A 25,531-nucleotide genomic window follows, 5' to 3' on the forward strand; every position below is an offset into this window, starting at 1 on the left:
TAAAAAGAAATGAAAACAGATCTACAGTGGTACCTGTTTGTAGGAAGGATGTGCCTAATTCTTTTACTTGTTATGCTATGAAAAATTAGTCTGTGCTCTCTTTGTATTGTAGATTAAAATCCTGACCTTCATTTTCTCTGAGGGCCCTTTACACAGAACACCAATGTAATGAGTCTTCAGTTTAAATGAGAATGGTGTCTTACCTGTTTATTTAAAGTAATTAAATAGTTAGATTACAATGAATAATATATTATATCTGTCTTCTGATGTTCAATGCTTTCCAAATAAAAAATACAAAGTATAGAGCTGACTCAACACTCAGTGGATTCAAAGAATATATGTAATGCCTGTCAGGCTCTATTTTTATAACATTTCAGAATATTTACTTCATTAAAAATATTAATATTAGGGTTTACATAAAACATTAATTTTAAATAAAAATATTAGCTGAGCATGCTTGACTGCTGTGCTTAATGCAGATGCACTATAATGAAACATTTATTGGATTGGGAAATCCTGAGTGATTTTGTTTTGGTATTAATGTGATGCTGAGAAAGAAGACGACATCATAATATTGGAACTGGAAAGTGCCTGAGAGAATGACTTTCAAAATTTCATAGGGAATGTGATCAATTTTTTCATGTGCAATAATGGAAAAAAACTACATGAAAATGAAGATTGTTTTGTACTGAAGGAGATGTTATGAAAATTCTATTTCCCTTTACCTATAAGGTATATTCTTTCAAGCGTATGTTTATGTTGACCTCAAATACAATACTAAATTATCATGACCTTCATTTTAATTTTAAAATAAGACCTTTGTCATTTAGATGCATTTCAATGCAGCTCTGAGTATCAAGTAATTCATGAATTGGAATTTATACATATAATTGATAAATTGATCCTAAGTTTAGTCATTTAAAGAAACCAACATTTTATGGGTTTCTAGAATCTCTATACATGGGGAAATAATTGCTGTTTCCATATTTGAGGTAAAAGCAGTCTAATGTTCCACAGAGCTGAAGAAACCAAATTGGAATTTACAGGTAGATATGCAAAGTTCTCTTTTCCAAAGCAAAAATTCTTACCCATGTATATTCTTACCAATTTTAGTAAATATTTCCATACATAGTAGTCATTAAAAAAATACTTAATAATCTGTTTTATCACATATCAAATACTGTGATAAACTTCCTATTAAAATTCAATTTCTCAATAGTATATTTAAACATTTAAAAAAGAGTCTGTTTTTTAAAGGAGAAATGGTGGGATGAAAATGGGAAGTCACGAATTTTTCATTTGTATTTTGTCATGATGAGTTTTCTACAGATTTATAACTGTAAAAATATACCTTTTCATTATTTTGTTTAACATAAGTTGCCCCTTAGGTTATGCCTTGGATCCTAAATTTCAGAGCCTACAAATACAATGTATTTTCATTTCTTATTGATATTGTTAATTAACCCCAAAACCCAAACAAACCCAAATAATAAGAAACAATACCCAAAACAACTTTTGAAACATTCTGAAAGATGAGTACATAGCATTTGGTCTAAAACTACCTTTCCAAAGTTATGGTTCTTCCTGGCTTCAAAATTTGAAAATAGCTCAAGAGCTGCATTTCCCTAATTTTCACTTTCAGTGCAATTCACCTTTGCTACCTTGGGAACTCTAAGTGTTACAATTCCTAATCTGATAAAATGACCTGTTCTTATTGAGTGGTTTTTGCCACAGAGAGGTTGTCAGCCTGGATTTTAGTGTCTGATTTCTAGCTAAGAGAAAAAATGTCAGTGTCAAAGGATAAACTAAACTAAAAGCTGGAAAACAATTCAAGAGCATTTGAGTTTCAGCATGTAAATATGAAATTATTTCTTGGGAAAGTAGCTCAGAATTTAGAGGAACTCAAGGTTAACTGAGAATTACTTCAGTATTACAGATTTATTGTGGCAATCTTTTTATAGATGAATAAAAGAGAATGAAAATCTTAAAATCATGTCTTTTCTGTAGTTCACTTACCTGTGTTGTGGACCAGATGACTCTTAATTAAGTTGAAACAAATATTCATTTCCACTTTTCATTAACTGTAGAGATCTCCCATAGCTGGCATTTCTATTCTGATTTGCAAATAATGACTTGGAGTCACGTTTAAAACTTTTTAATAGTTACTCTTTTTTTTACATTTTCAGATATTTTTAGGGCATAACTTCTGTAAAAAGTAGCATTGGGTTAGTCTCTTTAAAATGGTGAATAAATTTGATTGATTTAACATGCATATCTAATGCTATGTGAAACGTTTTAGTCATCCAAGCCATTCACATGGGCCTGACAAATATGGCAGGGGACTTAGAGCATCTTTAAGACCAGTAGCTGCAGGCAAAGCAAGGTAGGACCCTCAAATGACAATGAGAATTAGTTTCTAGGTGGCTGAATCAAAACTGTAGCAGCAGGGTTTGAGTTCAGCTCACAGGGGTATGACAGCAAAATTTAGACATTTACATAAATTGAATCTCCAGGGAAAAATGCTCATCTTGTAATTGTTTGCCCACTTCTGTTAATGTTTTGTTGGGAATAGTTCTTGTGCTATTAGCATATATTAGTACAGTTATTCTGGAAAACAGTAATATTTACTTTGCTGATATAACCAAATTATCAATATAAACAACTGTGATTCTGTGTATGATAATTTTGTTTCTCTGAATATCTTCTCATATTCTGTATTTTTGTACTCCTTAATAATATAAAAAAAAAAACCTCAGAGTTTTGTTCTTGGACACTGTATTAGTTATTTTTATGATATGCATTGTTGCATGCTATCTTACTCTGGCATTCTGCCCTGAGCAGATGAAATACTTCATCTTCTTAAGCTTCAGTAAATCCTATTATACATATTGTGATCACCACTAAGTTATGCAAGCCAACTACTGTATTTGTTTCAGAAAGTGCAATATACCTTGTTCAAAGATTTCTTATGACATGGTTAGAGTATTACAGACATTATAAAAAGCCCAATTGCACCCATGTAAGGATTGAAGCTAACAATTAAAAGCACATGATTAATATCTTGATTCAGTTGTAGATCATGATTGGTCTATCTGTCCTATGATGTTGCTCAGCCAATGGGCTGTGTTCTCCACCTACCAATCTTTTATCCACTTAAAAAATATATGGGGAAAATTATTTCCTACATTTTAAAGGTGTGAATTCGATAGGTACTCCCAAGATGACATTATTTCTAGTAGAAAAGAGATATATAGATATAAATAGCACTGTCATGGACATGTTGTATCTTCTCCTTGTGAAGGTTTTGTATGCATGCAAAACATCATTTATCAATCATTCCTCAATCCTCAAGCACTGAGACTCACCTCAAGCAGAGATTCTTTTAAGAGTATGTCAGGGTTTTTTGAGTGAATGAGTACTCACTGTGCTTCTGTCATCCTCTGTGGTTGGCCTTATTGTTGTGAGGATTTTCAGTCAGAAAATTGCAATCTTTCTACAGGAGCAGTGGAGTACCTCACCCACATCTTCCAAGAGAGTGAGGTTCTCTTACCTTTTTCTTTTATTACTCTCCAGCCCATGTCCTGAATACCAAAAACCTCTGTTCACTGTTCAGCCACGTCTTAAAGGTTCACTTTATGACCTTTCAGTGGTCCTTTGAGCCTCATACTTTGAGTGCATTTAAACAAGGTTCTTAAAGTAGGAAACTGTCTTCCTCTGCAGATGATTGAACCTGAACAGAAAATTTCAGGGTGTTCTAGTAAAGTCCCAGTAGGCACATTTCCATAGGCCAACAGAAGGAATAATTTACACCATTTCAAAATCTAAAGGTGCACACATACTTCCTGAACTTCTACAAAATGATATGATAAAGTTATGCTCTCATTTAGTATAATCTTTTGTGAACTCCTGCAGGATTTTTCTTTTTTTTTTTAATGCTAGTAATTTACCTAAGTCATAGATATAGAAAGGGAAAAAAACCCAAAACCAAAAAGCAAACATAACAACAGGAAACCTCAAGCATGCTCTGTGATCATATTTTAACAGGCAATTTTTACCATATTGTGGGCTTAATTTCATCTATTCAGAGTAATCTAAGATAAAAACACACTTTTTTTTTCTTAATTTTTGGAGCTTTGTGGTTCATTAGCCAAAATTATAAACTAAGAAATTCCGTTTTAATGGTTTAATTTCTTAACTCTGTGTTTCAATAATTAAGGCAGTCAAATCATTATTTATGAGAAAAATAATTGAAATACCACAGAAATCTTAAAGCATTCTAGGGAGTCATTCCAATAAGATTTTGGAAAGGTGCATGACCCTCTGACTGGGAATCATTGACTTGTAAATGTTCCTTTTTAGCTTTCAGAACAGTCTTAGTGAAATTCTCATCCATCCTTTCTGAACAGAATAAACCCTGAAGCAAATTGTCTTGCAAACTATTTCACACTGTCTCCTGAAGAGGAGCTCCCAGGGGTGATAAGCGGATTATCTCTCTTGAGTAAAACAAGGCATGGAACAAACTGACAGAACAGGTACAGCTAACCAATGCCATATTCCTCAGAGTAATTAAAACTTAGAAAAAAGAATTCATTTTGACTTGCTCTTTAACTAGGCTAGAGCAACACTGTTTAAACCACAGGACTTACTGTACTGTGACAAAGAACAGGCTAAGGGCTTGCTGCATCTCACACCTTATAAAACTAGCATTTTTATTTCTTTTAAATCTGAAGGTTGAAATCTCAGAAGTACAATATTAGTCCTTACGAGCATGTTCAGAGAAAAATGCTCTAATATTGGAATTTCAACCAGAAAGTTATAAGAGGAGAAAAAAGGCAGATGAAGAAAGTTATTAACAGATAATTACTGCACAGTTACTGATATTTGGAAATGCTCTTGCATATGCACAAATCTATACTTTGAAGTCTGGTTTGTCAAGGCTAAAAATAGGTTTATTGCAGGTGAGAAACTTTCTTGCATTAGAATGATCAGAGACAGAACTCCTCTCCTATGGAGACAGGCTGAAAGAGTTGGGCTTGTCCAGCCTGGGAGACCTCGTTGTGGCCTTGAAATAGATAAAGGGGAGTTATAAAAAAGTAAAAAACTTTTTACCAGGGCCTACAGTGACAATGGTTTTAAACTGAGAGTAGATTTAGATTGAACATAAGAGGCACTGGATCAGGTTTCCCAGAGAAGTGGTTTCCCTAGCCCTGGAAGTGTTCAAGGATAGGTTGGATGAGGGTTTGAGCAACCTGGACTAGTGGAAGGTGTCCTGTCATGGGGTGGGGTTGGAGGTAGATGATCTTTAAAGATCTCTTCCAACCCAAACCATTCTATGACTCTTTGCTATGAAATAGTTGAGAAAGATTTTTGAAGGGCTCAACAACACACAAACTGCAAACATGCCGGTTCAGTGTGAGTGGTGCTCTGGGAACTGCTGTCCACTCAGGTGCTTGACAATTACAGAAGTAAAAACATTTCCATCCTTCAGCAGTGATTTCTTCTGTACCTTTGATCAGGCACCCACATTTCACAGACTTCATCCAGTGTTTTGTTTCGAACAGATAAGTCAGTAACTCTGTGCCAGGAAATTTCCACTTTCTTATTAGTTTCTTACCTTTGGATTGTTTCAGCTCCTGAAGCAAAATCAGAATGTCCCATATAAGGTAGCAAGAATCTGAGAACTGTTATTTCTGAGGAAAATGGCAAGTATCATTACATAGCATACAAATGCTCTTTCTATATTTATGTCAGGAAGTGACTGAATAGGCAGAGGAACTATGAATTCAAATGTTGGAGTAGTCTTCAATTTACCTAAAAATCATAAACTAATGTATTTATTTTTCTTAAATTTTCTTAAATTCTCTTAAATTTAGTTAAATGGAACTAAATATAAATATAAATATAACAATATAACTAAGTATTTATAAATGGCCAAGTCAGAAGCAGTCACTTTCACCATAGTGGAGTAGTTCTATGTTTCTGGACCAAGGCTTGATCAAATTATTTTAAAGACCTTTATAGACTGGATCCCAAAACCACAGGAAGCATCATCTAATTAGGTCAAATACTATCTTTGACATTTGCTGCCTTCCCAACACCTCAAATAACTCTTAAGTTTTGCACATATAATCCTAACATAGAGCAAAATGTATGAGAACCTGGAAAAAATCTGGACTTGTATTTTTTTTTTAATCAGAGCCTTATACTGACCAAGTATGAGACTGTTGACTTGACTGTTGACTTGTTGGATATTGATCCATGGATTTAAAGAGAAATACAGACAATCTGAAATGTTACCAACATGGACTTGAACAGAGGTTGAATTGCATTTTTTAGTTCTGAGTTCATGTCATGTACATAGCAAAAGAAATTGCTGCACATTCTCATTGTCTTTCCTTAAGAGCAATGTAAACCTGTTGATCTCTTTTTAAAAACCCATTTTTAGTGCTTGTAATACCTTCTTTTATAGTCTTTTTGCCCTTCTGATTTACATGTAGAAGAGGTCTTTCTGCAAAATAAAATATTACTGATTAAAATGTGATCCATTCCCAACATGAGATCTAATTGAAAGAAGAATAATTGCCAAACTTCTCTACTATCTCTATAAATAAAAAGGCTAAAATTCAACCTGACTTTGTATAATTTGTCTTTAATATAAAATCAGAACATTGCTTTCTGCCATTACCTTCTACAGGGGGTCTGCCATCTACAACTCAACAGCATAATTTTAATCAATGCCAACAAAATTTAAAGCAGAAAATACAAGCAAGAGTAATTTCTCACATGAGCAGCTTCTACATTACAGAGGAAGAAAAAGGGATATAAGGGAATAGAAAACAAGTACCGAAAGCACTTGCAGACAGCCTGTCATATGTTGATTCTAAGAATTGAAAAGATCAGATATACTTTTCTGTCACAAGGGATCCTTAAGAAATTAATCAGGTCTATGTTCTGACAGTAGTCTTTATCCTCTCTTTTTTAAAAAGAAAACTATATTTAACATGTTCCCTTAAGCTAGGAATAGCCTTACTACTGATGCCTAAAAAGCTGAGTCAAGATAAACAACAGCAGCTTTATAAACCTGAGTATTATCAGCTTCCTCCCTAAACACTGAGAAGTATTTTTTTATCTATCCCCAACTGGCCCAACATTCTAATTTCCCACCTGGCTCTGCAGTAATAATTGGAGCAATTAGTTCTGCCTTCCTGAGGTCTTTGCCAGTATAATCCAGCTGGTTTTCCTAAAAAGAAGCAGAAAAAATTTAAACAAGAAAACAGTTTGCAGCCAGAGATAAAATGTAGAGGAAAAAAAGGACAAGTTCTCTGTTCTCGCATCCACATCACAAAGAACATTGATTTACAGTGTTATAAATCAGCTTTTTTCCTCAACTGTCAGGGTAAAGAGTCATCAAAAGAATAGATAATCCAGGGAAACTGTGCTTAACTAGTAGCTGGTCTACAGTTTCTGCAGTTCTGAGTTCCGTATGAACTTTATCTAAAAGGTTATTAGCCCTTAAATTATGTCTCAAGCTAAATCTAAAAAAAAAAATATTTTTTAATTTTTTATTTTTAAAAAAATATGCTTTTCTCATGGGGATCTATTTACATTTTTAAAAATTTAAAGATAAATGAAACAACAAAAAAGCTGAAAAGCACAAGTATTTCTTCTGAAAATCAAAATATCACTCCTTTGATGTGAAACTTCAGTAATCATCTGGAAAGCTAATTTGTTTGCTTAATATTATTAATCACTTTAATTGGCCTAGCTCTTAAATGCATTTCTGTTAATGTCAAGCTTCTTGGAACTTTCAGAAAACTTCTTTTGGTGACTTCTTGGAGTTGCAATGAGCTCATTGTTTGGGCTGGGAATCAGAATGCTAGTAATTCTATCAAAAATCTACAAATATAATTGAATTAATTTCAGAATAAAAAATATGGTAAATTCTGGAACCTATCTCTTTTAATAAGATGTGGTTATGAAGAAAAATCTGATTTAATACTACGTGACACATTTAGTATAAATAACCAGTTAATAATGAAGACTGTCAACACTGGAATGCAAGCAGAGGGATCCCCCAACCAAACTGGAGTGCAGGTAAAGGTGCTGGAGTGTGATTAACTGAACCTGAGCCTTGTCTGGTGTAAGTCTGAAGAAGAGCTGCCTTACCTAGTGAGTAATTTAAAACCACTTTGAAATAGAGTCATTTTCCATGATTAATGTTCGTTTAGTATCAGTAAAAGTCAAGTTGAGACATTACTATGCTGGAAGGTGAATTGCTAAATCCTAAATGGTTTCCCCTCTGTCATGAAACTAAAACTAGGACTTACTAAGTAAGGCTTTTAAATGTCAGTTTCCTGGAAGATTCAGGTGATCTCTTCCATTTAGCAGTATGATTAGGATTTGGAATTGTGTGCATGCTCCAAGGAAAAAAAAAGTAAATGAAATAAATCTATTCTAAAGTCAATAATATTCAGTACTCAAATTTTTATAAACTATTCAGTAGTAAGAATGATGTTAAGGGGGCTTCTAGAGGTCATCCCAATTATTCAAGGCACAATATTGTTCCCAAAAAGGCTTCTTTTAACTTGCACAAAAAAATTCATAATATTGATAAAGACTTAACAGCTTCATTATTCTGTTCTACTGATGAACAGTAATATGTTTTTCCTGTGTTCGAGCCTAGTTGCTTGCTGAAATTAATACTCAAGGACAGAAATAAGAATCCAAATGCAAGAGCTTCCATTCACAAGTATAGCATATTTTATCAAGCACTTCTGGTAAATAGCTTATTCCAAGCTTGCTTACAGACGATAACACAGTTGTTCTATGGAAGACTTCTGTATTAGAACTTCACTTTTTCTGTATTTATTTGAGATGTTAAAAAACCCCAAAACCAATATTGTCATAACCTCTTTCTATACTAGACAGTCCTTTGTAGCTCCTTGATGTCTTAATATTATTTTTTGGGGTTTTTTTTAGAATAATTTATAACTTAGAAACTAAACTATCATGCTGGGGATTCAGAAAAGAGGTTTTTTATTTACCCTCACATGTTCTTGAGTACAACTCCTTTTTTTGGACTGATATTCAAACTGTTACTTTGGAATGGTGTTGAAATGCAGATAAATCTAGAGCATTTCCAGGTGGGATCACATGGCAAGCTAAAATTAAACTTCAGCTGATCATCATTTTAGCATGTGAGAGTCCTCAAATTATTGGACTGTAAACTGTGTTCCAAGAGAGAAGGCTTTAAAAATCAGTGCATTAGAATGAATATAAATCTTTTCTGTGATGACAATTCCTGAGTAGGTCCAAGTCTTGTGGTAGAGAGTGTGCTTTCATGTCTATAACTAGAAGCTCATGCTTTGTCCCCACTTTATTTTCAGTTTAATATAATCTTTCCATAATGTTCATTATTGCATCCTATAATAGCAGTTTTACAGGCTTGTAGCTCTAATGAATTAAGTTATCCACTGCTGCAGTTTCTGAATAATGGCTTGTCTGTTAGAGATAAGCTTTGATGTGTGTGTTTCTCATAAAGAATTCCTAAAGGTTTGTCCTGTAAGGGCATTTGTGGTTACTTTAGGCCATTATATTTTGGTCTTCCCTTTTGTGCATTATTTATTCTGACATTACTAAGCTATGACTGGAGGGAATCAAATGGACAGTAGACAGCCAAATCTAGTGGCTCAAAGTAATATAGTCTGTGTGTAGAAATTGATGCAAAAGTTATCCTTATCTGCAAAGGGATTCAGGGTCTCCAAACATAGGTGTATTCTGCTGTTTTAAGTACTCTATTTTTCTACCTCAATCCAGTTGCTGTTCCAGAAAGTCATGGGTATCCCACAGATTCTTAATTAAATCTGCCATTCCAGGTCAGCCAGTCCTTTTCCTTTGGTTAGGAGCCAAAAGATTATAATGAAAATTTAAAGCATTTTTTTTAGCTTCCTTATCTAATGTTTAGGTAGGTCATATCAGATGAGATTAGTTCTCCTAAACAGTCCTGGGTTTGCATTTGTGTTAGTACCATCCACTGCAGAAGTCTTTATTTTCTGAAAACACCCTTTGGTATGTTTTCTGTAACACCTTATTTTTAAATATTTTTTTAGATTTTATTTTAGATTTGATTTTTTTCTGGTTTTTTGGTTGGTTTTTTTTTTTTTTTTTGGCTTTGCACTATGACTGATTACAATGTAATAACAACATGACTGAATTCACATGCCTTGAAAAAAATACAAAAATCTGGAGATCACCTGGGTCAAATATTTGATGCATACATCTGCCTTCATGTTTCACCCCACTGTAGTACCTAGAAGTGCACACTGTTTTCAGAAGCCTGCTAACATATTGCCTAGGATAATTATACAGTTTGGGTGATTTACTGGTCCCATGTGTAACTTGTATCACTGTATCAATGCCTACTACGGATTCTTGCTGTTTCCTCCCGCTGCTCGTCCAATATCTATAGCATTCTTCACCAGCCTCCTGATTGCCTTGGCCGTGCCTGGCTGAGTGTTTAGCTTTTTAGAAATTCATGTTCATGGAACAGTCTGTTATATTGTCAAAGGAATTGGATTCTCACTGATCAGAATACAATTATTTGCCTTTTCTATAAGCTATACCCTTCTGACTAGTCTAATTGTCTGAGGAGTTCCTTCTTTCTTGGCAAGTAAAATAGAGAAAAGGAGAACTTTCCACCTTGTTGCTGGACATTAGCAAAACTAACAAAAAAGACGCCTTATCTCATTGTTTATATGTTGGTTTTAAGACTATTTTGGGTTTCATTTGTATTTTAAAGCAGTATACAAGTCTCTGACTTTATAGTCACATTTTCCCCATCATTTTTTGGAAAAGTGAAGCCTACACCACATCTACACTGAGTAACTTCCTACTTAGTGCATTCTTTTCAAACACATACACAAAACAAAGTTTTCTAAATTCCTGTAAAATTGTGATACAAATTGTTAAGATTCAGAAACTATCAGTGTAACAATAGGTTTTTAAAGTCCATGATAAATATGTACATGAAAGCTGTCATTTCCAAAAAAAGGAATCCAAACCATGTTAGAAAAAGAATAAAAGAAAAATACCATGAGATTTTTTTTCCTGTTGATGAATATTTTGGACATAAAAAGAGCTTTCAAAGCAATAGTTAAACAGAATTTAAGAAGCAGATCCTTGGAGATGTTTTTCACTGCTCCTAGCAACCACACCTTACCTAGATGTTGTTCCACTGATTAAAGGAGCTACAAAATTAAAGAAAGAAAATGGTATATTGAAGACATTCAACTTACCGTCAGAAAAATGGGGATACTTGGAAAAATCCTGCAGCATGAGAAATAGATTTTTACAATTTGTCTTCAGTAGTGGAGGCAGTGCCAAAATATACTGTTTTCCTACAGCAACCAGAAAGGCAGAATGAGTGAGGCAGTTTTCCTAACATTTCTCATTCTCCAGAAAAAACTCCAACTAATGTGTCATTGTACACTACTTTTTTTCCCAGACTCTTGTAAATATCTTGTTGAATCTACCTTCTTGTATGCAAGTACAGATCTATCAAGAAGGAAAGGTAAAGAGGCCATAACCTTTCCATAAATATATCATTATTTTGGATATATGCCCTCTTACATTATAAGGAAGAAAGCACTCTGATATCGTAGCTACATCCAAATATAATATGACAAATCAGTTCCCTCTTTATTGGCAGCATCTACTGCCCTCAGGTTAGTTGTTCTGAATCAAATTCCAAAATTAAATATTGCAGTTTTCTTGTTGAACAAAGCTGAGTAATTTGTTTCAAGTACAATTTTCCGCCACTGGCTAAAGATTCTAAATTGAAGACAGCTTGAAAAATGGATATAATAGGAAGTGATGCAAATCCTGAGAGAAAGAACACGCACACAAACAACAAAAAAATTCTTTTTTCCCTGCCCTTCTCTGTGATCAGCTGAATATGTGGATACATATTTAAAGCATTGACCAAAGATAATAATTATTCCAATTTCTGCTATAATTTTGATCAGAAAGTTCTGTCTTAGGAATACTATGCTGTAATGATCATAAATTAAAGTAAAAAAAATAAATCAGATCTTTTTGGATGCATTTTGTGAATTTATCTACATGATTATTTTTATGCTAATAATCCAAATTACACCATAGCAGGTTTTTTTTTCATAAAAAAGGTGCAAAAAATTATCTAAGCAGATTTTTTAAAGAAATTAAAGGTTTGATGAAGTTTAACTGCTTAATTAAAACAATCTCAACAAAATTTAGGAAGAGGTGAATTAAATTGACATCTTCCTTAATTTCCTAATGAATTATTTGAATGAATAAACTGATCTTTATAATGCAGTCCCTTGTAATGACAAAATGAGATTTCCAATACATTCTCAACTGACTGAAGTGCTTTAAGCCTTGTATAAACACTTGTTTTATGGTACCAAGTTACCTTTGATGGTTAGCAGAGGAACTTCAAGGTTTCCACATCATTTTGAAACTGGTGTAAATGGAAAATACAGTGTTTCTATCTGGAAACTTTAGATAATACACACTGCACATTCTGTCCTTCCATCTGTTCTGATGGCCTTTAAACATCTCCAGTAAAGGAGACTCCACCCTCTCTTTGGGGAATCTGTTCCACTGCTCAGTCACTCACAAAATAAAGAGGTACTTTCTCATATTCAGGTGGAACTTGCTGTGCATGAGTTGCTGCCAGTTGCTCTTGTCTTATTGCTCAGCACCACTGAACAGAGCTTGGTCCATCCTCTTATCTCTGTTCCTTCAGATACTGATAGACATTGGCAAGGTCTTCTCTCAGCCGACTCTTCTCAAAGCTGGATAGGCCCAATTCTCTCAGCTTTTCCTTTTAAGAGGAAATCATTTTTATAGCCCTTTGATGGACCTGCTTCAGGATGTCCATGTCTCTCTTGTACTGAGGAGCCCAGAACTGGACACAGCACAGCATATGTGGCCTCACTAGGGCTGAGGAGATGGGCAGGATCACCTCCCTCAGCCTGCTGGCAATGCTCTTCCATTGGCCTTCTTGGCACAAGGGCACATGGAAAGTACATGCAGAGCTGCTTGTCCACCAGATCCTTCTCTGCAGAGCTGCCTTCCATCAGGTCTAACCTGTGCTTCTCCCCAGGGGCAGGACCCTGCATTTGCCTTTTTTGAATTCCAGAAGGTTCTTTTTTGCCCAACTCTCCAGCCTGGCAAGGTCCATCTAAAGGGCTGCACAGCCCTCTGGGGTATGGTGATGACACTTCTCCCAGCCTTATGCCATCAGCCAACTTGCTGGGAAGCATCTACCTGTGCTGGTTTCGCATTAATTGATATTCAGGTAGGAGGAAAATACCACCCACGGAAATTATTTTCCTGTGAGAGGCTGCTAGGAGCTTCCTCTGTGCCTGGAGGGAACCAGTGGCTGGCTGGCTCTGAAAGTTGACATCCTCTTGAACCATTTGGAAGCTTGGTCCGCCTCTGTGAATTCCACATTTTAGAAACAGGAAAGCCAGGGAAATTTCTCTCTTGTTTCCAGCCTCGAAAGGTAGCTGAGATCCCCAGTGGGGCTGGCTGGCCCGGCTCCACCACTAATCCCCCCACACTACCCCTTCATCTAAGTCATTGATGAATGAGTTGAACAAGACTGGACTCAGTATCAAATCCCTTGTATATCTTGAATATCACTTGTTGTGGGTTTTCATCCAGCTCTCCGTGCTGCTGATCAAAACCCCTGAGCTCTGCTGTTCAGACATTCTCCATCCATCTCTGCTTGTCAAGCCTTCAGTTACTGACTTTGTCTATGAGGATATAATGGGAGATAACATCAAAAGCCTTACTGAAGTCTGGGAAACAGCATTCCACTACTCTCCCCTCACCTATCCAGACAGGTTTTGGAATTCAAGTGATGTTTGTGGCAGGAAAAACTGCCTTCCAGTTAAAGGAAGTTTTATTGTTGGAATTCAGTAGTGACCCACTTGAGTTCTGCAATAAATTTGGAAATAAATTAGTGTATTTAGTTGCATTGCACAGGAAACATTGCTTCAATACTGTATGAGTTATAGAATATTTGTACATGGTTATGACACACATGGATGACATACACAGCCAAACAGATGTAGTGGGCTGGATGAATAATGTTTAACACTTTAGATTGAAGTGTAATTCATGAAAGTCACTGAAATTTCAGTGGCCTAATATTGGCATGAGAGAAGAGGGATCACACAATGAGAGGCTTTCAAGTATGTGAAAAATACAGGAGTGGTGCTGGACAGGGCAGAAAAATTATATTTGAAGCATCATGATTGAGCAACTAAAGTTCTGCAAATGATTCCTGAAGGTGGAAAATCTGTCCTCTGAGCAAACCTGAGCTAAGACCCAACAGCTTTTACTCTATTATTTACAGTAGCAACATTTTTTTCCTACTCTATACATGATCTTTAACTCCCCAGGTTATCACTGGGCTGATTCACTCTACTATATTTACTTTAGATAAACTGGACTATATTTCAGAAAGTTGCTCACGCAAATGTAAGGAGTCCTTTGTAACACAAACTTGTTGGAAGTCGGATAGCCTGTCTTGTCTTCAATTTTTGTAATTATTTTGCTCCTTTAGTTGGTTTCTGTACTGGTGCTAGTGGTATTTTTTGTTTCTTTTTTTCTTTTTCTATTGCAGTAAATTGTGAAAGGGAAGGTAAGATCTATGAGCTATTTCAAGCAGAAATTTTGTATAATGCTACATGCTAGGATCAAAACTGGCATTAGCAATTTGCAATTAACTTACATAACTAACTTCATAAACTTAAATTTGAACCTAAATATTTAGATATTAGATTGGTTCAACAAGCAAATAGTTTGTGCTGAGGCAAGATAGATTCCTATGATGTAGGAATATATATGATGATATAGATTCCAAGGTAGATTCAATGATATATGTGTTTACATTTGGACAAATGAACATATATGCATACACACATGTTAGGATATGATTATCAAAAGGTGCTTCTGCCCAAATTAAGGTTCAAATGAGACCATATGCCAGTGTCAGGATATGAATCTTATTTAAGAGTAGATGTGTGGTAGGAAGGGCAGAGAGAGAGGAGAGAAAAGTTAAGTATAAAATTAGTCACCACCACATGGGTTTCTGTGGCATCCTTCCCTTCTTCTTCTGGTCTTCTTGCTGGCAGGGTTCCTTGGAGTGCTCTTCTGGAGATATCACTTTTATACAATCTAACTCCCAGGTATCCTCAGAACATAGATGCTACTCCCACAGCTTGGGCTGGCATGTGAATAAGGATTTGCTTCCTGTCTCAAGTTTGTCATGGTGAGAATTTTTGTCCAGATAGGCTACCCAGATCTGCCTCAGCTTGGAATGTTCCTATTGCCTTCTGCCCTTCTTGCAAGTTCCCACATCACAGTGGGGTTTTGTCCACCCTGCTAATTCCAAACCTTCACCTCAGTTTAGGCATGGAATTAATACCTTCCTGTTCACCATCTATGCCCCTTGTGGGGTTTTATTTTGTGGGAACTTCCTTCCCTGACAGTGTCTTGAGATATTTCACTTCACTCTTTAAGTCCTGACAACGTGTGCATGTATATATATAGATATTTGTATACATATATAAATTATTGCAACTCAGATATATATGTACATATGGGCACACACATGTTATGACTTGATAGTTTTTTGACATACCTCTTTGGATATAAAAAACAAACCTGGGTTCTGAATGAAATGCTTCATCTCTGTCTGTGAGGGTGACCCCTCATTATCCAGAATACTGTTTTTGTTTTATTAGCTTTTATTATCTGGAGCTTTAATTATTTTATTATCACTGCTCTTAACTGCAATGGAGGAAAAAATAAGGCCTGTGTTGCATAGTGGCTCGGATAAAAAAAGGCAACAAATCCTATTAATATTCAGTTTTACAATTGACTTTCACATGTTCTACTAGTTTAAATGGTCTTCTTCATTTATAAACTTTTACAATAATTTGATGATTAGTGATTTTACTGGAAATTTCTTTTGAATCTTAAATAAAATTATTTAAGAAAATTATGATCTGATCTTTTAGATTTTGCAAACAGGACCTGCTTAAATAGTTAGGACATTTCTCTGAACAGTATAAGTTTTATTTCAATCTTACTCATTCTGTTTCTATGTTAGTTATCTAATTAAAAACTTAGAGTTTTGTCTACTATATATAAAAAAATCTAATTTAATATCTTCTTACACCTGGGACCTCCAAAATAGATAATACAATGAGAAATTTCATCATGGGATTTATGGGATGATCAGCCACTTAAATAAAAAATTTATAATCAGTGGAATGAAATAATCATTCTGAAGCTACAATTCATCTGACCTATTTTTAGAGATCTATTTGCAAATAAGACAAACTGCATTCTAGAAGAGCAATCCCTCAGATTGCTCAGCAATCCCATTGACACTCAGGCAGATGAATCCTAAAAGCAGGCTCTATGTCCAGCAGGCATTAGGTCACTGTAAAACATTAGTCTAAATGCATCAAGTAGTAAATTTTAAGTACAATTGACTTTATTTGACTAAAATGCTAATTTGATTTGTTCTGAAGTTGTAAAAATACTGCTGTGCTCAACATTAAGTACAATTACCATTTAGTGTTAAGTTCCATAATTATATTGAACTAACAAGAAGCACAAGATAGTGTTAATTTGGTGGTTTTTTAGTTTTATTTGTTAGAAAATGCTCTAATTAGGGCATGAAAAATAGAATAGGGGAGAAGTTTTGGGTTAGCAGTTTACTCAGATACAACATAACCAATTTTAAGTCATAGACATATAATTGTTATAGAGAACCAGAATTATTTAATTAAAGATGAACACTGAAGCAGGTCAAAAATCTACCAATTTTGTGTATCTTTAGATAATTTAGATATAATTATTTAGGTAATTATTATAATTATAATATTAATTATATTTTAATTAAATTTATATTATTTATTATTTTCAGTTCTCCAAATTCAGTGTTTCTAGTCTGATGGGGTGCTTTTTTTGGGTTTTTGTTCATTTATTTTATTGATTGGTTGTGGGTTTTTGTTTGTCTGTTTGGGTTGGTTGGTTGGTTTTTAAAAAGGCAAAAGGAATTTTGCCAGAGTTAGTGATCAATTTAGCAGTAAAATGGGTTTCTCTTTTGGTTTCTCTTGAGGAAAGCCCGACACCAATCCTATCTTCTTTCCCCCTTTCAAATCTCACTGGAAAAAGTAAAAAAATGAACCTAACACTGTAGAGATGATAGAGAGCCTGTAGAATTCTTCCATAGCTTCATTTATTGACACAGAACTCATTAGGAAGAAGTAGGAACATTCCTGATTCACTGTTTCTTGAGTTCTGCAGATCTACAGCAGCTGATTGTCTCCTAATTGGTTTTGTCTCTCAGAAGACTTGATTGCATTTGCTGAAAGAATTTCACCCATAAAAGATTTTAGCCAACAGCAGTTTCCTTTGTTGACCTGTGACAAGCCCGGTAAGAAGCTCTGGGTGCCTAAAGGGACCAGATGTTCTCCTCTCTGAATCCTGCACCTCTGTGGAGACAGTGGGTCTAGCCCTGGTCACCAAGAATCATAGCAGACAGAGTCAAAATCTGTTATAATCTCGAGGGAAAAATCACAACAGAAAACACAAGTAGATCATATTGAAACACAACGCATATAATTATTAACTTCCTCCTTTTTTTAGACAGTGTTCCTAATGTTTTTCATCACTGACAGTTCAGTCTATATTAGATCTGATCTATGTATATATATCATATAATTTTAGAATTAGGCCTTAGGAGAGGCATATCAAGAGTTTAAGAAACTTCAGTCTCTAGTGATTTCTTAGGGACTTTTATTCACTTGGTTAATGAAGGAAGACAAGGATCCTTTGGCAGCTGGGAAGGTGGAAGATAACAAACTCTGGGAGCTCCTAGAGGAACAGAAACTGGAGAATAAGGGACAAAGGTAATGTGGGAGCTTATCAGAGGGTATAAAATAATTCTGTTTTTCCACACCATTGACCTGTTTGAACGCACAGATTTTGAAAGTTTGGGGAGTGGGCAGCCCACGAGGAAATCTGGCATATGTCTGTCAAAACAAGAGTGAGGAAAAGCATAAATTTCATTCTTTAGATTTTTCTAGTGAAAAGTAACAAGGGACTGAGGCATCCATGAGCTCTGAGATGTTCCCAGGCTGTTGCATTCCTTCTTTTGATTTTAACCTAACAGTTGGGCCACAGAGACAGAAGCCAACGTGCTCACATCTTAGAACTGCCAAGCTGTCTTTAGATAAATTCCACATTCGGCTGAGTCCAGGACACTTCATGAACACCCATTCCCAGCATTATAAAACTTTGGGATTCACAACCAACCTTCAACTTATATAGAGCATATCCAGCCATACATGATCAGACAGAAAGATGTATCCAGTGCATCTGAGCTCTCCAGGTCCCTCCAGCAAAAAGGAGCAATGAAGAACTCAGTTTGCATTCATGCTACAGCACTACTGACTTCTATCTCCTGCAGCAAAACTCTGGAATCAACTGGACTTGCTTTCATGCAGAAGTGCTAACTTGTTGATAGCACCACAGCAATATTTAAAGCTCTTTTCCTGAGGCAGCTTTTCTTTATTGTTGACAGTAAAATGGATGTGCTATGAAAAGAGATTTTTGTTTTCAAACAGTTGGGAAATAATGCAAGGACCACAAAACAGATTCAATATTCTTTAGACTTCTTTAAAATGAGCAAAACTAAAAACATGCAATTGATGCCCAAAGCGATTTTAAAAATACTGAAAGTCCTGGCATTGGAGACAATGTCTTTTTTCCACAAAGCAATAGATTTTTTTTCATGTTCTCATGACAAAATGTGCACTGTCCACTCTCTTCTGCTCAAACAGAGATCAAAACACTCTTCAAATTAGTTTTTTTCCCAAGGTCACTTGTACAATGAAAGCAACAATTTTTCTGTAAACAATATTAATTTAGAAAATGTCTTTGTGGTCATTATTATTGCATACTGGGCTGCAAAATTAACTATGCAGGGAACAGGTCATGGGAAAGGATTCTTCCTTTCCACTGGGTGCTTGTTAGTATGAAGAAGAGGAAGCCAGACACTTCTCAGAGCTCAGCAGTCAGAAATAGGAAATAGATAACATTCACAAGCTCAAGTAAAACAAATTCCAGCTGAATAAAGGGAAAATAAAAAACAAGCTAAACCAACCCAACAAAAACACACAAATTAAAATTTTGGTTCAAAACTCTGCAGAAAAATCTCTGTTCAGCCTCATCTACTTGGAAGTTAACCCTGTGAGTGTAAGGTTGGACTGGAGTGCTCCAGCAGTCCTTTGCTCTATGAATCAATCAGTTTACAATTTATAAAGCACACTTTAAACCACAATTATTGCTGTAAAATGCCATTTTTCCTCTCCCTGAACCTCGTCTCGTCTTTCATGGTGACATAAGGTGTGTGCTGATTCAGGTTAGGTGACTAACACAAAATCAACACGCTGGGGTGTGGCAGGGAGGGGGTGAGGTTGCAGTGGTAGGATCATTTCTGCACTAGGCAGCTGTACAAACACTGTGGCTGCAGGAGATGAAGTCAGGGGCACTGTGTGGGCAGCAATAGGCAGGAGCCTGGAGAGAGCTCTTTCAGCACCAGCGCCTGTTTATGACTTTTTAAGAACTGGTGATTAGTTACAGGTAACAACCTTTCCAGCTACACTAGAGATGGTATCATTTCCTTTAAGGGAACATCTCATCAGGAAGAGTTTAAAGCAGCAATCTGCTTCAACTGTTTATTGAGAACTCCATAGTATTTTTCATAACCACTGAGCTGGTTGAATTCTTCCCAGGTAATTAGGTTCAATTGCTCGATGCTCCCTGTTGCAACTGCCTACAATTAATGTATTCTTTTTCTTCCCTAATGACCACAAGACCTGGATTATCTCATCACAGGCTTTTTAAATAAAGGAGTATTAAAAAAAAATAAAAATTGTTAAATAACAGAAAAAAACCCAAGCCAGGTTGCTTATTTTGCATATTCTTTTTCTTAGGGGAAGGAACATGGTTTCATGGTAAATCACTGAGAAAACCTGAGCAATTTTTTTTTTTTGTTAGTGACATTTGCACCAATTTTGTCTTTTGACAGCAGAGGAGTTAATTCTGCCATTGCCTGTTTTCAAAGCATAACAAACAGCTTCCAAAATCAAAAAACACACTGCTCAGTGGGGTAGCAGACTTGCTTTATGTATCTTGAAGCATTCTTGATAAAAAAAAAATACTCCTTTGCTGGAGCATAAATGTCATATGGAAAAAGAAAGTAAATTCGGCATGAAGCTTGAAAGCTCCTTATTCTGTTGCCTCTATATGCTTCTCTGAGGTAGTTTAGGAAAGTAACAAAGATTACCAATATACATTTAGTTGCAATTACTCTCCTTAACTGTAGTTGTCTCACCTTTCTGATTAGAACTACTCATAATTACTTATATTTTTGTGCAAGTAATGATTGTAAACATATATTATAGAACCACTATCCTTTCTAAATTTTAGGGGTTTGCTAACTACCACTAGCATTGTTATTGTTAAGGCATAAACCCAAAAATTTTACAAAGAAATAGTGCAATCTGCTGAAAGTATTTATCACAAAAGATCTGAGATAGAAATTTTAATTTTTTGGTGGAAATTGTGGCTTTTAGATTACAGTATGATGGACACCTCAGGCTAAACTCTATTTAATGTAGAGTTTAATGCAGGGTTGTTTATGTTGTTCTAGTGAGTTGTATTGTATGGATTTTATTTCAAAATAGGAAGTGGAGTGCCTTGCACAGGATAATTGTGAGCCATTTCAGTAACAAGTTTGCAATCTCCCACATCAGTATGTCCTTGGGCAGAATCATGGACTTAAAAGTCTGCATTCTTTCCTGCAGCCAAACTGTGTTGGGAAGCAGGAATGAAAAATTGCAGAGAAGTTAAATTGATGCTCGTATGAATTACAGTGTATACATACACTCAGATTTCAGACATAAAAATGGAAAAATGCATAGATTTGATTAGTAAATAAAGCTTCCCTCTCTTTGGAAGAGCTACCAATAGAGAGACCTTGTGACTTCAACGCTGAGTGGAGCATGAATATTTCAGCACTCAGAGACTTGCAATTCAGCAATGGATCCACAGAGTTTTGCTTGTGAAACCTCATTCAAGGGGATACTTGTGGTGCATGTGGCCAGGAGAAAGTAAAATTGGGCTGAAATAACTTCAAAGATAAAACATGGTCTTCAGCTTCTTTGGCCATGAAATCCTGTGTTTCACAATGATAATCACAACACAGAAATAATTAGCACTACCACCAATCAATAGGTCAATTTAAATTCATGTGAGTATGAATATGTCAGATGGACAGCTTGATCCTGCTTTCAGGAAGAAAACACAGGTCTATTTTACATTAATCCAGATATCATACTTAGAATTTGAGGAAGTTTGCTTGTAGATTTTAGGAAAACATTTCCTTCCAGCAGTGGATCATAATCTGAATTGATATTTAGTGACACACTCTCAGGGTTCCTGATCTAATCTGTATCTCTACCCTAATATTTGCATATTTCAATATTTCTGCCTTTATTTTTATGTTTATATACTCAGTGATTTTCTTTCGTTGGAAACTCAGTAAAAAGCTGTTCAAGTCACTAAATAATGCCAAATGCTAATGAGAACTACTGAATCAGCCTTTGAATCCTTTTTTTTTTTTTTCTCAGTCCTCAGTAAATTAATATTTTGTATTTTCCTTTAATCAGTCAAAATGATTTCTGATATTTTATACAGCTGTTAACATTTTTTCTGACCTAGAATTAAAAGACTGTTTCTGTGAGAAAACATACATCACAGACAGTTTTTCCTGACAGATGCAGAAACAATTCATTGGCCATAAGGTTGCTCACAAATAGCACTCAAATTGCAACCTGACACTGGTTCCTCTATGTGATGAGGAAGGAGGAGTTTGATATGACATTTTACTGCTCTTCACAAGGTTCTGTGCAGTGGTGCTGAGTGTCTCAGCTGGCATATCTAACCATGGCCACACACCAGCTCGGCAAGTCATTCTTCATGAACATTACCCTAGGGCTCAGTGTATTTTCTTGGGTTTGAGCCAGTTCCGAGCAGATATTCAGTAGTCATATTGTGGCCATTTAGGATTTCTAAAAAGGCAATGCTATAGAGCTTTTAAAAATTCTTTACTTCATCAAGACTCCTTTTGTGGTGGCTCTTCAGGGGAAGGTATCTTTCTTCAGTTCATGTAAACCTGGAGTTTTAATAAATCTGTATATCAGATTTTTATTCAATCTTCTCCCTTATAGTATGAAATTCTTTCTGAATAAGTTCAAAATCCAGGAAAATATATGTTCTGGTTTCCTAAACCTGTCTTAGCTTTTAGTTTAAAGCTGCACCCTGCCCCCCCCCCCAACTTTCTGTTCTAAATTGATTGTAATAATTGATTGGGTTTTTTTCCATGTCCCAGGTATTTTACATTTGAAAACACACCAGACAAGTTTTAAATAATATTATGCAAAGAATCTATGTTGCACTTTCTGTTTGTGGGGTCTTGCAAAATCCTACTTTTAATTCCCATATGTACAACTTTAATTTTTAAATGTAAATTATGAGCAAGACTTCCACATTCATCTTCAAAAGAGCAGTATTAAATCTCAGAAATTCTTAAAAAAATCATGAGGGTTGGCCTCAGTGCATAAAGTCTATGAAGCATTAACTCTCAAGACAAGAGACTAAACTCTTCTAGTTGCCAGAAAGTAAATCTACAGGAGATGTCAGAGCATTAGCTCACTATGAGATACTCCTTTGTATTCATTATTGAAAAGATTCATCTAATTATAAAAGTTCTATTGCATGTGCAGTGCCCAGAGCAGAACAGGATTTTCAATTAGTTACAAAATAGTTGGGTTTCTTTTTATCTACAGATAGATGGTGTATGCTTCAGTGACTTCAGAAAATGTAGGGAGAGTTTCTAAGCCAGACAGACATAAACAGCAACATATGGGTGTTTTCTTACTCATCTTTTCTGGTGTAAATCATTTTAAGAAAACTTTCATCAGTAGTTTTCCAGTTGCAGGTGAAATTGATATAAAATCCAGGTGAAGACCAAGAAATCATAGGCTCAAACCCCCTTATTTGGGACACCCTTAGATTCCAAAACAGGATTACCTTTTTTCTGTGTGGTGCCAGGAAGAGGTCCCAGCATCTGAGAGGAACCAGTCTCTGACTTTTTTTTCTCTAAAAAGTCCTAAAAACATATCTTAGGTGATCATATTGAAAATTTTCAATCTTGTGCTATAAATCATTTCTCCTTGCATCTCTGCTACCAATCTATCATATTCTCCCATTACTGAATGCTTGGCCCATCTGTTTTACTAAAATCCATAATTCCCAGATCACCTTTCTTTGTGAGAGGACTTCTACTGTCTCTCCCATTTCCCATGGAAGTTCAGAAACTCAGAAACATATGTGGCATTTTCACCCCTACAGAAAATTGTGATCTCTTTTGAAGCATCATTTTATCTACCTAGAATATGGACTTAAAATTTTGACCTTTGCCATTGTTTTTTATGTTACATATAATTCCAGTTAACTGGTTTCTTACCAGTTCACAGACACTAAATAGGAACACATTTTCCCCTTTTCTTTTTCTTTCTATCATTTCAGTCTTCATCACAAATCTCTGAGTGGATTTGCGTAAGTGCTGAACTGTCCCGGTACTTTTTCTTCTGCTCTAGGTTTTCTATAATATTTTTAATTCAAGCATATCTCTTGGAGTTTAGCCATATATATCAGTTCAACAGTGCAATGAAATACCAACTTTAAGATATGTCTGTTATAGCAGCTTGAGGGAACCAGCATTGCATGAAATAAAGAATAATAGCACTGCGATGCTGAATAAGAGGGAAAATGTAAAGTATGCATTCAAATGAAAAACAGGTACATTAGTCTATAAAGACTTCTGGTGGAAGGTTAAAAACTAAAAAAAAAAAGAAGGGCACTTAATAGAAGACTCTGGGCAGGAGCCAAAAGGTAAATTGGTATTTCTCCAGACTGGCAACTTTAGGAGCTATGTCCACATTACTGGTAAGATGCTTTCAGGCATCAGTTCTCTATGGACTATAGAACTCTGAATTTTGCATAATACTATGGAATACTCTGCAGAAAATTACTGTTCATCCCTCCTGAGCAAAATTTGGATTAACAGGGTTTTTTTATTTTTGACTGAGTTATTCCATATTTATCCTGATTAATGGAAAAGATCATCCTCCACTGCTCTGTTGGACAGATTATGCAGGTAATAGAATCCCAGTAGTGATTACAAGTCTTCATTCTCATGCTAAAATTTCCTAGGTTCTCTACAGGCAGCCCCAAAATACTCTGATGGTCCTGCAAGACAGATTTGGTTTTCTTTCGTATGTTAGTCACAATGAGCTTTGTTAGAATTATCAGAGCTCTTACTGTCACACAGAATAGGCAATGTCTCATACTCTTACATTTAGTACTCCTACCAGAAAAAAATTCTTTCAGTAATCATTCTTATTTAATAATAATGAGAGAGAAAGAGTATCTCAACAGTGGGCTGCTACCACTGCACCAGGTAACGTAAGCAGGCAAAAGGAAATCTATTAATATAAGAGCATACCTGTCTTCCACATGAACAGTCAGTGCAGAAGCTTTTGCTCTGGTACCCAAGCTGTGCAGCACACACGGCTGTGCTCTCCAGTGTGTAGCTCCAGGGAGGTATGAGCAAGACTTTAAGCATATTTCACTGAAAGTGCCTCAGAGCTGCAGTATAAATCTGAGGGGGAATCTGGAAATCATGATGTGAGGAGTGAATAGGCACGTTCTTACCAAAAATTTTCGTTTCCAGCTATCATGATAGTGTGCCTACTAGGTTTATAGCACAAAAGAGTGCTAACATATTGTGTTAGCTTGGGTATGTGTATGGATGTATTTGTGTATACAAATACCATCTTCCACCTCCTTCTCAAAGAAAGCCTTATAGAGTTACATATGCCACCATGTGTTAAGTAATTTTTTTGTGGGCTATAAATGACTCGGCCAAGCTGTGAAATGAAACAGCTTGTTCCACTGCACTAACAGTGCAGGCTCAGTGCTTATTGTCTGTGCACTAAATGTTCGATGAGTCACTCTCCTAACGAAGGCACATCACATGTGGTTCTTACAACAAGTCCTTTTCACTGTGTGTGCATCATTGTGATAGGACAGCATTATGACAAAGGGAAAATATCAAAATATACTATTACTTGCACTTTAAAGTCAGAAAACAGTGGTACTTTTTTCAGTTTGATTACCACTTTTAAAAACTTCAACCTGTCTAGTAAAAATAAGCTCGTATGAGATGTTTGGGTAACATCTACTCCTGAAGTTAGTATTTTACCTTTGAACCGGTTTTCTATTTATTTTTCCAATGAAATAAATTCTCTAAAGACATGCATCTAGTTTATCC

General features: G+C 35.5%; 1 protein-coding gene and 1 long non-coding RNA gene across 13 annotated transcripts in view; one reads left to right on the forward strand and one right to left on the reverse strand.

Annotated features, from left to right (window-relative positions):
* The window catches only part of PCLO (piccolo presynaptic cytomatrix protein), a 314,517-nt gene that overhangs the window by 269,840 nt on the left and 19,146 nt on the right, over positions 1-25,531 (forward strand). The gene's annotated exons all lie outside the window — the stretch shown is intronic.
* Positions 10-25,014, reverse strand: LOC111923291 (uncharacterized). Of its 6 annotated transcripts, none has more exons than XR_015286100.1 (5): positions 24,704-25,014; positions 12,449-17,958; positions 11,295-11,396; positions 7,165-7,240; positions 10-6,508 (listed from the first exon to the last, which is right to left on the reverse strand). It is a non-coding gene; the product is annotated as an uncharacterized LOC111923291 (long non-coding RNA). The 6 variants fall into 6 exon arrangements; XR_015286099.1 differs by having other exon boundaries at positions 12,449-18,101; XR_002860999.2 differs by lacking the exon at positions 24,704-25,014 and having other exon boundaries at positions 12,449-13,983; positions 15,129-24,697.

Source organism: Cyanistes caeruleus, chromosome 4 (genome assembly GCF_971803275.1).
Source record: "Cyanistes caeruleus chromosome 4, bCyaCae1.hap1.1, whole genome shotgun sequence".
Taxonomy (NCBI): domain Eukaryota; kingdom Metazoa; phylum Chordata; class Aves; order Passeriformes; family Paridae; genus Cyanistes; species Cyanistes caeruleus.